Consider the following 14,623-nt stretch of genomic DNA (forward strand, 5'->3'; position numbering starts at 1 on the left):
AAAGAGCTACACCAGCCCCCACCCAGGAACCCTGATGGATAGGCCCCTTAATCCCCCCCCCCCCCAGCACAGGGCAGGCTTTGGGGAGAGAGAACCCCAGGGGCTGCCGTAAAGCTGCCCCCTTACCTTCTCTGCCTCAGGGAGAGCAGCAGCAGCAGCAGGAATGGTGGAGGTGAAAAATAAAAGGGGCCAAAATAGACTCCCAAGAAGGATGGGAGAGGGGGCTCTCCCCTACCCACCCAGAGGCAGGGCAGTAGAGACCCCACCCAGCACCTTCAACAACTAGGTGAGGTGAAGGGTGGGGGGAGCTGCCTGCAAGAAAGGCAGATGGAAAAAAGGGGTCTGGCCCAGAATGTAGGGGTAGCCAGAGCCTACCTGCCACAAAAGCAGCAGCCCCCCTTCACAGGCACCCCCTCCCAAAAAGGAAGAAGAGGGGTGCAGGAAAATGTGCAGCACCCCAAGATCAAGGAGCTGCAGAAGCTGCATGGAAGGCAGGTATACAGGGCACTGTATAAGTGGTTTTCTCTTTCCAAAATAAACTCCTAGGCTATGTCTACACTGGCGGCTCTTTGCACAAGAACATATTGCGCAAATGTTCTTGTGCAAGAAGTTTTGCACAAGAAAATGTCCACACTGCCATAGGCAAGCTGTGCTTTTGTGCAAAAGCACCCATGGCAGTGTGGAAGCTCTCTTGCGCAAGAAAGCTCTGATGGCCATTTTAGCCATAGGGCTTTCTTGCACAGGAAATCTCTGCTGAGCATCCACACTGCCCTGTTGCACGAGAGGTCTTACACTTGTTAAAAAAAGAGCACAGCTCTTGCGCAAGAAGTCCTCTCTTACCACACCATACTGTAAATCTTCTTGCACAAGAGCGGGCAGGCAGTGTGGATGCTCTGCACATTCTTGCACAAGAAGCTGTGAGTGTAGTCATAGCCCCAGAGTCTGCTGCCATGAAATGCGGAAAAGCAAACAGCTGGGGCTAGTTAATTAGATTGCTCCCTCAAGCAAGTCATTCAACACCTGCAGCCAATTAAAGCTAGTGGGGCTGCTTTAAAAGGTTTCCCCCGCCCCCCCCCCCCCCCATGTCAGGAAGGGGGAGGAGGAGATGACAAAGAGTAAGAGTGGTAGACCAGAAGGGTAGAACAAGAAGAGGCTGTGTGAGAGCTGAGGACTGGCTAGCAAGTACCAGAGGGAGACACTTGGGCTATGTATACAGTGCAGGCTTTTTGAGCAAGAATGGCTGTTCTTGTGCAAAAACTTGCAGAGTGTCTACACTGCATGTGTGTTCTTTTGCAAGTAAATTTACAGTACAGTGTTGGAAAAGAGGGCTTCTTGTGGAAGAGTTATTCCTCTTCCCCACGTGGAATAAACCTTTTTGCACAAGAGCTCTTGCGCAAGAAGGCAGTGTGCGCAGGCAACATGGATTTCTTGCGCAAGAAACCCCTATGGCTAAAATGGCCATCAGAGCTTTCTTGTGCAAGAGAGCATCCATGCTGCCATGAACACTCTTGTGCAGAAGCACATCTCTTGCACAAAAGCACATGGCAGTGTGGATGCACTCTTGCACAAGAACTCTTGTGCAAAACAGTTCTTGTGCAAGAATCCTGCAATGTAGACATAGCCTTGGAGGGACTATTGGGGGAAGTGGCCTAGAGAAAAAGCAGCCAGTTCAGGAGGAAAAACAACCCTGACTATTGCTGCTTAGGGTCCCTGGGCCAGAAACTGGAGCATTGGGCAGGCCTGGGTTACCCTGAAACCTCCCCCACAACAACATAGAGACTACACCAGGAGGGGAGACCAGGACTATCAAAGGGTTTCACCCCAAAACCATAAACTAGTCTGTGATGAGTATGGCTCATAAGCTGAGGACCCTGTCTCTTGTAAGAGACAGAGGCTGTGCGATGGGCCACAGTGAGTCTCTGAGGCTAATATTATCCGCCAGTAGTCCAAGACACATGGGGGCATGTCCAGAGCTTTGCCACAACACATACACTCACAAGGATTACCCCTGGAACTATACAATGGAAACTTTGCAGAGATAGCATGTACATGAGGAAGGCTGTTTAACTTATGTCAAAACTAAAGATCATTCCAGTGAACTAGAAGAAATTATAAAAGGAGAACTAACATCACCTGGCCTCATTCCCCATGCAACTGAACACATGAAAACATGTCTAGAGGCCAAAAACTTGGATTGAAGAAGATGTCCAAGGTGGAAAGGAAGAATCCTAGCCTATGTATGAAGATTAGTAAGCTCTCTGCTTGATTCAAATCCTGCCTAGTTTATAGTCCATAGGCTGGGATTGTAATCTACTTTGAGCTGTATACTTACTAATTATAATTACTTAACATCTATTTTTCTGTAGTTAATCTTCTTTTCTATATTTTTACCTAAAACAGTGTGTTGTCCGAAATGTAAAGAAAAATCTGTTCAGGACCAGGAGCTGGCACATCACCCCTCCCTCAATGTGGAGAGGAGAGACAGGTAATAAACATTTCTGACCAGTGCAAGACCGTACAGTCTGGGGGAAGTGGCTGGAGCCTCTCTATTTTTTGGTTTGGGAGTAGCTGGTGAAAGCATTTATGTAACTCAGGTTGGTGTGTCCCTGCCTGGGGATGTATAAGTGTAGGACCTGGATGGGTTTGCAGCTTGTCACGTTATTAGTGAGAGGGACCCCAGGATGATGGGACAGAGGGTTCACTGGTACTGCACGTCCAGGGTTGCACCCTATGGAAGTACGTTCAAGGGATACTTCCTTCTCTGATTGCCTCTGGGATGCGTCCTCCCTTTCCTCAGAGAAAGCCCCTTTGAGTAGATGGGTCAGCCTTTAGAATTCCCAGTAATGAGGCAGTGGACTGCAGGTCTGCTTACTCCATCTCTGCCACCCTGCCTTTTAATTCCAACAGCAGATAGTACATTCCAGAATGGGACTGCCTGAGCCCAAAATAATCCCTTTGTGCCCAGTGTACTTATCATAGTCTGATAAGGCTTAAGGTGTTGTTTCTCTTTTGTGACTAGATGAATTTGATGAAAAACATTACATTCAACAAGAATGTGACTTATTGAATCATCTCTTATATTTACTCTGTGAACATTCATATCATCTAGCTCAGGGCCCTAACAGTGGTAAAGGATTGTATCATTGGCTTCAGTGGGAAATCCAATCACAACACACTAACCTAGCTGCAGGCAGCACCACAGCCAGACTGTAATCAGCTGTCCCAGGGTTCCTCCTTCCCCATCCCTGGGGGTTTACCAATGTCCAAGGGTCATCTTCCATCTCCCCAGGATACACTGATAATAGTATCAGAGGGGTAGCCATGTTAGTCTGAATCTGCAAAAGCGGCGAGGAGTCCTATGGCACCTTATAGATTACCTGAAGTGTAGGAGCATAAGCTTTCGTGGGCAAAGACCCACTTCATCAGATGCATGTCACATGCATCTGACAAAGTGGGTCTCTGTCCACGAAAGCTTATGCTCCTACACTTCAGTTAGTCTATAAGGTGCCACAGGACTCCTCGCTGCATTTACTGATAATAGTAGTCCCAGCAACTCCTCAGTGTCTAGAGTGGCAGGGTGTTCTTCTCTAGAAACTCAGGCATGTCCTCGGGGCAACAGTGGTCCTTGGCATCCTGCTCCAGCTGTGGAGGGAAAGCATCTGTCGGTTAGTCCCTCATTGTCTATCTCTGAGGGAGGTCAGGCCTCCTCACTACAGTATATTATGTATTCTTAATACAGAAATGATGCACTCTTGCTGTGAACAATATGTTGGTTATGATAAAGGTGCAGATCTGTTTCATGGCCTCTTCTAGATTATTACCAGTTCCAATGTTTCATCTCCTTAATTATATCTTACCTGTAGTTAGATGAGAATTGCAGGTCATAAGTAGGCAGTGAAATAGAAGTGTAACAACTTCATATACCACCAGCTGTGTAGGTGCCATTCTACTAGCAGAATTTCTCTGAGTAATGGGTGCCAAAATAGGCATATGCAACTCTGCATATCCCTCTCTCTCACAATGGTTTATTCTGTTTGTCTTCATATGCTGACTTACATGTAAAGATTTACGAGCAGATGAGAAGGGAAAACCCTTCCACAGAGGACTAGAAAAATAAGAGGCTGTTAAACAAATTAAATACAAGATTTGAGAGGGCTGTAGCATTTGTGACAGGGTTTAACCAATTAAGTAATAGCTTTAGACATAGGAAACTGCCATCTGAGTGCACCCAGAAACTGCTAAATTAGATGCCCACTGGGAAAAGCTGAGGGTGGTAAATGGACAAATTCCATTTGTAATCTGGATAATAACAAATCTCTAATTGTCTGGCATTAGTACTAGTAGAACCATAATAAAGGAAAGGATGGTTATGTCACTCCTCTGCACAGCCACAAATGTGCTGTTGGGGAATTATCAGGAAAAAATGCCTACAAGCAAATGAAACATATTTACTCATTGTAAATCTAGGTTAACTCTGCTGAAAATAAAGGAGTCCATCCTGATTTACATTGGGGTAGATTAGAGCAGAATTGACTTCCCTCCTTCTCCCTGAACCCATCTGCAGCATTTTGAATTCACAAACTTCCTGTCAAAGCTTGGGGGTTTTAGCAGGTGGTTTCCTGCTTCAGAAACAGCTGTGTTAATTTGTGAGCTGTACAAATATAGCTCCCATGTTGAATGATCGAAATCACGATGGTTTGGAATTGTATATTTTGCATAATTCTCTGCTTGATATTTTACTGACAACACAGAAAAATACTACAGGTTGAAATGCTAAAATCTGGTACTCTGGTCTGGCAACAACTGTGGTCTGGCAGGATCATGGATCTTGCTACATCAGAGAGCCCAGCTAGGAGTGGGGACAGCCAGGCTGGGAGTGCAGCTTGGGCTGGTGGCTGGGAGCTCAGCCTTGGTCGGGTCTGGAGGCAGCAGGCCTGGCAGCAGGGAGTACAGTCCTGGCCAAGGCAGGAGCGCAGCCCAGTCCAGCGGCTGGGAGAGCACTCCTTGCACCCAAGAGTGGGGCTGATGGCCCAGAGCAGAGCCTTGACCTCCCCTGATCTGGCAAACTCCCTGGTTCAGGACCACTCAGATCTGGAGAGTGCCAGACCAGAGAAGTCAACCTATATTAATTAGGGAAGTTAGCATATAGCCTTGTAAATGATTAACCAATAAGCCTGGGCTTATCAGTTAATCAAAATGGCTACACGCAACCCCCTCCCTTGCTGCCTCTCTATCAGAGCCACCTCCCCCCCTCTCTGCCTCCCACAGAGGCACCATTGCCAGGGGCATACGGAAACCAGTGCTCAGGGGGAGCCAGCTTAAGAGCCAGCTCTCCATGAACACCAAAACCTACAGAGCCGCCTGCCCTCCCACTCAAGTGCTGCTGCCTCTGATGAAAGGCAGCAGTGTGGAGCACAAGGGGGGGACAGGTATGAACCAGTACACGGGGGAAGCCAGTTTTCAAGCCAGCTCCCCATGCACATTGTCTCCTACAGAACTGCCTGCAGGAGTGGGGAGTGGGTGGGTACAGCCAAGAGCCAATACATGCAAGGAACCGCATGTCCCAGCTCCATGGGTCTGCCTGCCCCACCCCTTGCTGCCTCCCACACCACCCTGTGCTACCTGCCACCTTGTGCTGCTGCCTCTGATACAAAGGCAGCAGTACGGGGTAGCAGCAGTCCCTGTCCACGGTGGACCTGAGCTCCCTGCGGACAGACAAAGGCTGCTCTGGCATCCTGCTTGCTCCCCCTGCACCGAGTGACAGGGGGCTCCCTGAAAGTGGGGCTGGGAGCACACTGGCTGCCGACCCCACCCCTGAGGGTCATTCAATAACCGCTAAGAATTGGTGTGGTTACATGATTATTAAATTAAACAGTTTCTGACTTCCCTAGAATTAATTCATTCTGGTTATTGGTTGGTGGAATTGTGGTTAGTTGGATTTTTTTTTTCAGGACCTCTAAAATATTATTGCTTAAAAGAAATTGTATCTATCTAAGAAACAAGACCTGATCACAAACCAGCCTCTGCCTACTGTGACACCAGAATGAGATGCTACCAACAGTTGGTTACCCAGCTCTTCTAAATATAATATCCCTCTTCTTTCTTGTGTGCTTTGATCAGTGGTGAAATCTATACTATTAGAAAAGGAGAGGTGTCTGTCCTAGAGAACATTTGAGAAGTCACTGGAAGACTTGACAAGTCTGGCTCTGGTGTGGCTCCTCCATTGGCCTAATGGCTAAGGTGTCAGCTTCCAGCACTTTGGGAGGTGGATTTGAGTCCTGCCTCAGGAGCAGCTGGGGAGCTTCCCCAGGGCATCAGCTGAGGATAGGGAGGTGAGTTACAAGCTGTCCCAGGGCTGGAGCTAGCGGGACTGAGCAGCTGGTTCACGTTTACGCAGTCCCCTGACTGGAACAGGAGAGCAGCCCAGGCAGAGTTCTGTCTGTATAGCAGGGACCCTTGAACCCCACCTCCACTGTCTGTAGCAGGGTTTATTTATTGTAACAGTCACTCCCATGTGGCAGCCAGATGCTGTTTCACACAGAGAATGAGTTAGTGGCCCATGGGCCGAATGTGGAATGGAGGCCATGCCTTTCCGAGAGCGCAGGGAATTGGGCTGGTCCAGGCAGGGAATTGGGCTGGTCCAGGCAGGCTGACCAGGATCCAGCCCACCAGCACCTGGATGACAGACTCTAGCGTCTTCATGGCACTCTCCAGTGGGTGTGAGTGCACAGCATACACAGGAAGCATGAGGTGGGGGCGGAGCAGGGGGGACACAGTCATGGCAGTAGTAAGTCTTTCACAGGCAAGATGGTGGCCAGGTCTGCTTTTGCCCTTTATGCCAGGCCAACCCGAGTGTACATCTACCGTCACAATGGGACAGGTAATGCTAGTAGTTTATAATGTAGACATTTAAATTTTAGGCCCCAGAGTTAGCACCCTAGTGAGGTGAATGGGGTAGTTCACACCTCTCAAAACCACTGTTTCAGGCTGTGTACGGACTCGGGCATGCATCATTGCATTGGTTTATATTCTGAAAGTTTTCTTGACTTAAGAGAAATGTTTCTAGACATTTCATTAAAGGAAGCTTGGATTCTACAGAACAAGATGATAGCCACCACGAACCTCTGAATTCAATTCCTGCTTATTCCAGAGTATCCTCACACAATAAGATTTGAACATATTACAGTACAGGGAGCATATAGCTAATATAAGAAAACTTACTTCAGTAAAATTTGTTGATGTGTATAAAATAAATGGATCAAATACCTAATGACATTTCTGGAAGCTGATTAATACAATTACTTCCCTCATTCCAGATTTGTAGTATTAATAATCACTTAGGATATGTCTACACTAGCCCCCTAGTTCAAACTAGGGAGGCTACTGTAGGCACTCGAAGTTGCAAATGAAGCCCAGGATTTAAATATCCCGGGCTTTATTTGCATCTTCCTATCTGGGCGCCATTTTTAAATCCCCTTAGTCTGAACTTAGTCCCTCGAGGAATGAGGTGTAACAGTTAACTCGAACTAAAGACTTAGTTCGAGTTAACGTTTGACTGCTGCGTGTAGCCGCGGGCAGTTAGTTCGGACTAAGGGGATTTAAAAATGGCTCCCGGACGGGAAGATGCAAATAAAGCCTGGGATATTTAAATTCCGGGCTTCATTTGCAACTTCGAATGCCTACATTAGCCTCCCTAGTTCGAACTAGGGGGCTAGTGTAGACATACCCCCAGTATGTAGTGTAATCAAATTGTTGTGCGATAGGAGCAGATGCATTAAAATAACTTTATTTTGTTCTTTCTTTATATTTAAAGTGTCTATGCACTTGTCATTGGGCAGGACTCACCATTGTGGTGTACATCCTGCTGGTACTCCAGGAAATTAGGTTTTTTGTTAGCAGGGCGCCTCCATCTTTGCTCCACGCTTTCCCTCAGGACCTGCATCACTCCCAGAGTATGGTGCCCTCTTCAGGACACTGCCCTCTGGCAGTGCCCACTACTGCAGTCTCGTGCCCCCTTCCAGGGTTGTATGGGCAGTCCTTAGTTTCTACTGCCATTCTAGCCAACGGTGGCTCCAAGCCTAGCTCCTCTGTCTCAGGGGCAAGCCACAGTCTGTATGGGCCATATCTTGGTGGCAAAGTGAGGTGTAAGGTTGAGGGCCTGCCCACTACTCTGGGTCCCAACCAGGGACCCTCTGGTAATAGCTTTGTCCTGCCCTCCTATACTCCCCTAGTTCCCTGGGCCACTTCCTCTGTGATCCCTTGCAACCTCTTGGCCCTTATAGCAAGGCCTTTGCCTGGCAGGTGTCAGACTGGAGTCTCTTTCTGCTCCCTCAAGCCTGCCCAGCGCTGTTCTCTCTAGGTGCTTCTCCCTCACTGCAGTGAGTTAATCCTTTGCTCTTCCTAATCAGGATCTAACTGCCTCTCCTTATATACAGGGCTGCCAGCAAGCTGTCCTCTGGTCAGCTTCTTAAAAGTTTCTTCCTTGTTGGCTAGAGTTCTACACAGTCTCCCTCTAGCCTGACTGATCAGGCTGCTTTCATATTAACTAGAAATATCACAAATTAATTCAAATGAAGCAATAAAAAGAACCATAGTAGAAGTATGGGTAAAATCTTGTTTCTATTGAAGTCAGTGGTAGTAAACTCCTGTTTACTGCAATTGGTATAGGATCTAGCACAGTAACCCAGTTTAATTTATCAGACCCTTTAATCCATCTCCTCCCCCAAATTTCTGAGTAAATTATGCAACAATACACTGAAAACTCACTAACAAGAAAAAAAATCATTAAGATAGTACAATGGACCTTTCAAAATGACTCAGTCTGTACTTTTTTTCAAACAGGGTTACAACCCAGCTGTTACCATCTGCTGGAGAGAGCTTTTGGCAGAGATGTGTTACAAGTCTGCCAAGCCACCAATCTGTTGAAAAAATGAAACTCCCAAATTCTCACAGATGGAATTGCCTTGAAAGAGGAGTTATTTTGTATTTCTAAGAAGAGTTCACATTTGTGACTAGATTTGCTGCCTGGATATCTCCAGGTAGCAGTTAGAAGATCAGGAAGTGACCAAGTTAATAAGTAAAATTGAAATTTTTCTTGGTCAATTAAAAAAAAAGCGTATTTGAATTTTAAACACAGCTACTGTGTTATTGTAATTATAAAAGCAAGAACTTTTGGGTGCTTGTAATTTCCTCCTAGCTAGGGGCACCAACAGCCTCTGTGGGACCCTGGCAAGTTGAAGGGGGGGCGGCTTCGTGCTTCTGGAAGGGGTGTGACCCTGGTCGGAAGGGGCGGGGCAAGGGGCAGCCAGCCCTGTGTGCTGCCCACAGCACAGTGCACCTCCCCAACTCTCAGAGGTGGTGCGCCGGGCAGGAATTTAAAAGGTCTGGGCATTGGCCACTGTTGCTGATAACAGTAGCCAGGAGCTCTGGGCCCCTTTGAATCACTTGACCACAGAGCAACTTTGCCCACTCCATCCCTGTCCATGGGCTTGCTTGCAGCCCTCTTTTTTAAATTAATTATCACTAATTTTAAATTAAAGTTCTCATCTTTAAGGGCTTAGTTCTAGGATTTATTTACAGGATAAGTTACTGATTAATTTTTTCCTATGGTGATTTCATCCACAAAGTTTCCCCAGTTTAGCTAAGAATGGAAAGTTGATAAACGGCAAGTATGAAAAACTGTTAAATATCTAAAAATTTTCATAAATTGGCAACTTATTACATACAGAAAATTCCATATTCCAGATGCTGTTATTTAAGGCTGTGTCTACATTACCAGATTATTTCAAAATAAGTTATTTCAAAATAACTCCTGAAATAACTATTTTGAAATAAGCTTATTCCTCTTCACAAGCAAGAATAATTATTTTGAAATAACAAGCACATTATTCTGAAATACCAGGCATGGTAGTGTGGATGCTTGCCTTATTTTGGAATAGACATGCCCTAAGGTTGTTTCATGGTGAAATATCAAATCCTCTTACGATATAATTTTTATGTTAATGTTTTTGCTGAAATTATAAAACTAAAAACTATCCTTTTTTTTCTGTGTGGTTTAAACTTTTTCACTTTCTGTCTGTCTCCAGCACATCACAAAGACAGAGTTACTGATACATTACCTGTGGAACTTATCTTCAAAAGAATAAATGATCGCAACATTCAAGGAATTTACTATAAAAGCACCCATATAACATGAAATAAAATGGAAGTGAAAGTCAAATGAAAGCACATGTTGTTGTAAGGCACTAGCTGTAACTTAAGGGTGTATTTCAAAATGGAAAGTCCACCACATTTGAAAAGAGATTTATACTTTAGACTTTAATAAAGTAATTATTTTGTGGTGGGGAGCGGGGGGGGGGGGGGGGGGGGAGAGTTGTAAAGTTCTCCTTCCCCTTTCCTCTCCCCCCAAAAAAAGCCCTATTCCTGGGATAGAGTTGTTAAATTAAGAGATGATCTCTCCCATTTTTGATACAAGAGTTCTATCAAAGTTCTTTCAGAATCTTATCTTCATTCTAATCTTAATAATAAAAACCTTAAATTAGAGTGCTCAGCATTTACATACAAGTAGATACTGTTTGAATCGCATGGAGGCACACAGTTTTAGTAGATACTTCCATTCCATTCCAGCTAATTAAACCCATAACTTTTCTACATTTCTAGTCTTCCCCTTTCTGGTTCAGTGGAAATCAAACCCTTGTTCTTTCACAGCACTGGTGAGCAGTGCGTATGGAGCACTAACCAGAGAAAAGAGGAAAAATTAGTATTTATTAAGACTTACATATTTAAGGGCTTGCTTATGTGGGGAAAGTCGACTTCCTCTCTAAGGGTGTGTCTAGACTACATGCCTCCTTCGACGGAGGCATGTAGATTAGCCAGATCGGAAGAGGGAAATGAAGCCGCGATTAAAATAATCGCGGCTTCATTTAAATTTAAATGGCTGCCCCGATCTGCCGATCAGCTGTTTGTCGGCAGATCGGGGCAGTCTGGACGCGATGCGCCGACAAAGAAGCCTTTCTTCATCGGCACAGGTAAACCTGGTTTCACCAGGCTTACCTGTGCCGATGAAGAAAGGCTTCTTTGTCGGCGCATCGCGCCCAGACTGCCCCGATCTGCCGACAAACAGCTGATCGGCAGATCGGGGCAGCCATTTAAATTTAAATGAAGCCGCGATTATTTTAATCGCGGCTTCATTTCCCTCTGCCGATCTGGCTAATCTACATGCCTCCGTCGAAGGAGGCATGTAGTCTAGACACACCCTAAGATAACTACTTCAGTAATACCACTTTTATTCCAGAACAGTGTGTCTACATGGGGATGTACACCAGCATAGCTACAGCAGTATGATTATACTAACACAATTCCGCCATTCAATTTCCCAATGCAGCCAAGCACTAAGAATTTGGTTTGTAGGATCTGATTCTACAGTGAGCAGCGTAACTATATCTACTCCAGTGAAGTATATTCTATCTTACAGTGGTGCAAAAGAGAAGAAAATCACACATCTATGTTATATGTATATTTTCAATTCAGCTACCTAAATTTTCATCAGACTCCACTGTCAGAGTTAATATATGGGTATAAATGATCATATGACAATGGAGAGGGGAAATGCAATTTCACAAGGCATAATACTGTTCAGAAACACTTAACTGGCTGTGTCCTAATGTAAATTCAAGTTCACAACTTACACATTAGAACTAGGTGCAGTGTACTATTCCAGAGGTCCCTGTGAGGAGATGGTTGATCTTAATGTGCTCTAAGATTTCACACCCTTTGAATGGCACTCTGAATTGAAATCCTGTTTCCCTATACCACAGGGGCCTGATAAATAATGGAACTAGTGCATTCACACTATGTGGGAGGGAGAGTGTGGGATGCCTTTGTGGGCTATGCAGACACCTTTTAGCCCACAGAACATGGCTCTTTTGGGACTTCCTGCATCCTTTTACATAGATGTTTTAAGGCAGGAAGGGATGCAAGAGAGAGTGCTATATGTGAAAAGTGACTAAGGATATAAGGAGCACAAAAACCACTGCATGTGTTTTGAAAGGGAGCTTCCCAACCAATGGACGTGGTGACCATTAAAGGGAGCAGCAGACAGTGATTCCTCTCTCAGAATGAAGTATGTATAGAGGCACAGTTTACAAGAAGGGACATATTGTCGACATTCTAAATCAACTGCAGTACTGGTTGCCTTGAGAAGGTCTTGTCCTCAGCTGAGTGAATATTGTCATATAACTGGTGAAGGCAGAAAGCAAAATAGCATTGGTTGATACAAATTGTCCCGAGGAATCTGAATGGTTTGCCATGGTTTCAAATTATTCTTCTTTTGGAAGAAGGCCGTTGCTTGCACAGAGTGGAATTGCCCTAATGAGACAAAGCATTTGTTTGAGCTAATGAGGAGACCTGCCCTCTGGAACAAATTGCATGTCTGCTTCAGTGAGGTTCTCAATGTCTGCCACAGAGCTCAATCAGCCAGTCATTCACATGCTTATACATACGAATCACCTGGTTTCTTTAATGAGTGGTCTCCACACCAGGCACTTGGTAAGGACTCTGGGTATCAAGGACAGGTCAAAAGGAATGATATCAATAAAACCAGACATTTTTATGAGAGAATCTGATATTGATATAAAAATAGGCATCAGTGGAGACCGAAACCAGGCCTGTTGGGAAAGGAGAGAATGAGAGAGGTCAAAGTAAGCATCCAGAATTTGAAACTTCTGAAGAAAGTTCTCAGCATTCTGAGGTTTGCTTAAGTTGTCACAGTTCATGGCAACTGCACCTGTATTTCTTCTTTGCAGTCCAGCAAGATCACCCACTGTGGGCTCCTGGCTTCTCAGCTGTCACCTCTCTTGCATGGTAGATGCTCAGATCTGGTGCTCAAAGCAGGAGTCAGGCCTAGTCATATATCAGGAGGTCTGAATCTGAGATAGACCAGAAGGCAGGCCAAAGTTCAGGTGTCAGGAAGTAGGCAGGGTCAGATTACCAGAAGATTTGGGTTCTGTACCACTGTACAGACTGCAATCGAAGAGCACAGTCAAGTACAAAGTAGCGTTGGAAGCCAGAGTTGAGGATGTATATTGCAAGGATCTGAACAGAGGCAGGAAGTCTGTGTTGTTCAGAGACCTCCTCTTCATAGTTTCCTAGTATAAGTACTGATACCAGCCAATCAGTGGACTGTGAGGGGCTGCCACTCAGGTCCTGCTGAGTGGTACTTCCTGCCACGCCCAGACTTACAGAATCCTCCCCTGGCAGTCCAATCTAAGCCTCCAGTGAAAATACAGAGGTATCAGCAACCCAGGCCCCCATGTTTCCAGTCCTGCAGGTTTTCCTCTTTCCTCCTGATTGAGGTTTCTCCATGCTGCAGAGTTTCCTGCCTAAGCTGTGATAGTCCCAGCAAGCCAGACTGCCTAAACAAGCCAACATCTACATTTTGCTTGCATTCCACAGGGTATGAATAGCTGTAATTGCCAGCAGTCACAAGTTATCACACAGTTCTTTGTAAGCAAGAACATTTATTTTGACGGTGAAAGAATTGCAGAGAAAATATATTTAAAATAATAGAAGAATCCACATGCATGCTAATAATGTTACCCCTAACTCCAACTAGGGCCGTGGTAGGAGTCAGTCCTTCAAAACTCACATGGGGTTTTTCTAAGGTTACGAGTTTATAACAGTATTAGCACAGCACACCCATGAATAGCGTGGTTCCTTGATTTTGAGACTGGGAATAGGTTCCCTCCTCAGGGCTCGGCTTCAAAAAACAAGTTTTTTGCATAACTGGAGGTGGAGTCGTGGTAGGGCTTGAGGGTAGGGCCAGGGGGCGAGGGGAGCAGATCAGGGGCAGGAAGAGGTAGGTTGGGGGGGTTGCCCCAGGCCCCACACCTGGGACACAGTGGGAGTTGTCCAAGGCCTGCCCTACTTTAGGGATAGCCCTGGTAACAACTGATGTGCAACAAGCCTTAACAAAAGAAATAAAAAAACAAAACAAAAAATGAATTTCTCCTTTGAACATCAACAAATAGTGACCCGCAAAATGTGCTAGAAATCCAATGCAGGCTCCTGAATTTCTTCCCCTTGTTGCAAAAAGGTGAAAGTCACTGTGAAAGGAAACATGTTAAGTGGTTGTTGTGCTTGGTGTTCCATTATTCCCTATCTGATTAAACTAACATTTTTTACTTGGGAAAGCCCTCAAGCAAGGATAAGATTGCAGTTATTAAGATGAAAAAATAAAAAGGGGCTTCTCTCCTCCCTCCCTTGTGTGTTTGTGTAACCAGACACAAAAGAGACGTTGTGACGTGTTTTTAAATGGCTACTGTAGGAAATAACTGGAATGACTGAACACAGGAGATTATTTTATAGATTAATTCCCAAAATAGTTCTGTCTAAGATAGCAATAATTTTCCCCTCTGGTAGGTACTGTGATGGTTACAGGTAATCTGAGGTAATGTTGCAGGTTTCAATTTAGCAATTTTATAATATTAAATTGTTGAGACCATAACATAGTTATTGGATATGTACTATATTTTTTGCTAAAATCAACAAGTATATTGTCTACAAGTATCATATATGCTGAAAATTCAGATATTGATTTTGACCATAGCTGGATATATCTATAAGA

General features: G+C 45.1%; 1 long non-coding RNA gene across 2 annotated transcripts in view; it reads left to right on the forward strand.

Annotated features, from left to right (window-relative positions):
• The window catches only part of LOC149525256 (uncharacterized), a 33,841-nt gene extending 23,545 nt beyond the window's left edge, over positions 1-10,296 (forward strand). For both annotated transcript variants that reach the window (XR_016348707.1, XR_016348706.1), the window contains 2 exons: positions 2,401-2,485; positions 10,086-10,296. This is a non-coding gene — a long non-coding RNA (uncharacterized LOC149525256). The remainder of the gene's footprint in view (positions 1-2,400; positions 2,486-10,085) is intronic.
• Positions 10,297-14,623: the final 4,327 nt, after the last annotated feature.

This window comes from Pelodiscus sinensis, chromosome 2 (assembly GCF_052426305.1).
Source record: "Pelodiscus sinensis isolate ZL-2025 chromosome 2, ASM5242630v1, whole genome shotgun sequence".
Taxonomy (NCBI): domain Eukaryota; kingdom Metazoa; phylum Chordata; order Testudines; family Trionychidae; genus Pelodiscus; species Pelodiscus sinensis.